This window comes from Penaeus vannamei, chromosome 33, assembly GCF_042767895.1.
Source record: "Penaeus vannamei isolate JL-2024 chromosome 33, ASM4276789v1, whole genome shotgun sequence".
NCBI classification, from domain to species: domain Eukaryota; kingdom Metazoa; phylum Arthropoda; class Malacostraca; order Decapoda; family Penaeidae; genus Penaeus; species Penaeus vannamei.
Window position 1 is genome coordinate 12,488,001 of NC_091581.1, and position 2,500 is coordinate 12,490,500.

The window sequence follows — 2,500 nt, forward strand, 5'->3', positions numbered from 1 at the left end:
CTTTAATCATGTTGAATCATTTTCCTGGTACAAAGGTTTAGATGTATGTTAGTGCAACAGGGTACGGCGCCTGTCTGAAAAAGAAAGAAATAAGGTCGCACACATAATCAGCTCTTGCGGAAAGTTTGCTCAAAAAAACACAAAAGCACAGCAGAGTGAGGAATGTCTAAACATCCATTCACAATGTGCAAAACTGAGAACAAAGGGTTACATTAACCAGAAAAAATATATACTAGAAAAAAGAAAAAAACATTTCTGACTGTGGCTTCCAATTTGATATTCCAAAGGAACACTGAAATGTAAGTTTGATATCAGTGTAATTAGATCAATCCTGTAGCCTTAAAGGGAAACTCAAAACGGCGCCAGTCATGACACTCAAGGCAGAGACAAAGGCGGCCTCTGGTGCTCAGGGCCCCGGGATCTTGTCTAAAATGAAACGATTCGATACAAAGTTTCACTCGCCACGCTCTCCAGGTGTTTCACATGTCGTTTCTTCCCTGGACTTGATATCCCTTACATCCTTGTTCTTAACACTATTGTTATTGCAGTTATCTCTTTTCATTGTTATTCTCGTTATTATGATTATCAACATTATCACCATTATGATTATTATTACCTTTGCCAAGGAGGTCATGTTTTTGGTAGCATTGGTTGTTTGAAGTCAGCAACAGGTGTGTCTTAGCCTTATTTTGATGCCATTAAATTTCGGCGGCGATCCCGATCATGATCCGAATCCAGGAATTTTTCAAAAGATTGTATTAGTAAACTCTATATTATCATCTTTATTATCATTACTATTATAATCATTATCATCATTAGTAGGAGTTGCTGAAATAATAGTATTGCTATAATCATTATTATTATGAATATGATTATTATCATCATTATCATTATAACCATTATCATTGTTATTATTATCATGATCATTATCATTATGATCATTACTATTACTGATATTATCATTACTGTTATAGTTATTAATATTGTTATCGTTATTATTATTATTATTATTATTATTATTATTATTATTATTATTATTTCTGTTATTATTATCATTGTTCCTATCATTATCATCATCATCATCATTATCACTATCATCATTATCATTATAATTATTATTTGTATTATTAGTAATATTAGTAGTAGTACTATTATTGTTATTATCCTTTTCACTACTATTATCATTATTGTTATCAATACCACAGTCATTGTTTTTATATCATTAGAAGTATTGTTATCATCCTCATTATTAACTTTATTATTATCATTATTGTTATCATTATCATCATTATTATTGTTATTATTATTATCATTATCATCATTACCATTGTTATCATTATCATATTATCAATACTATCATTATTATCATCATCATTATTATCATTATTATCATTGCTGTGATTATCATTACCATTTTCATCATTATAATCACCATCATAACCATCATCATTAAATATCATCATTACCATTATCATCATAATACAAATGCGTTGAATAGCTTTACTATTATCATTATGATGACCAAATAAAGAACATAAAAAAGTAAAATAGTAAAAAGTATAATACATAATCATAATAATTCTGTTAATAATAACAAAGAGTACAATGACAGTAATGTTAATAATGATAATAATAAGAAGAAGACTGAAAAAAAGAATAATGAAAATACAAATAAAATAAGAATGAGAATGCGAAGAAAATAATAATAGCAATAATAAAAAGAAAAACAAACGAAAAAGACACATCAAGGCTGTCTTGCTTAGACGACGCTCGACCAGCGGCCGGCAGAGAAGAGCAGCGCCGACCATGAAGAGGACCTCATGTGTTGCGGCCAAGAGGCGGTCGGGACTTCGAACCAAACGCTGGGGCCAAGTGGGTCCACTTTCTCTATTTCTCCTTTCATTTTCTTTCTCTCTATATATATGTTTGTATGTGTGTGTGTGTGTGTGTGTGTGTGTGTGTGTGTGTGTGTGTGTGTGTGTGTGTGTGTGCGTGTGTGTGTGTCTGTGTGTGTGCGTGTGTGTGTGTGTGTATGTATATATATTCATATGTCTTTATCTGTCTTTCTCTCCTTCTCTGTCTGTCTTTCTCTCTCTCTCTCTTTATTTGTCTATCTCTCTCTCTCTCTCTCTCTCTCTCTCTCTCTCTCTCTCTCTCTCTCTCTCTCTCTCTCTCTCTCTCTCTCTCTCTCTCTCTCTCTCTCTCTTTCTATTTATCAATCTTCTTTTTGTCAGTTTTCTTTATATCTTTTGTGGGTTCTTTCTTGCTTCTTATGGTCGTGGTTTATCGTTATCTCAAGCACGATTGTTCTCTTTCTCTATCTTTCGTTCTCTCTGACTCCGTTTTCTGTCATATGAAATGAAGTGAAACATGGACTTGTGTGTGTGTTTACAGCTAAAAAAAAGTGCAAATGAAATGCCATTGTGCAAAAACATGCGGTAATTCTAATAGCAATATTTTTTTTTTTTGGGGGGGGGTGGGGGTCAGTGTAGTAATTTTG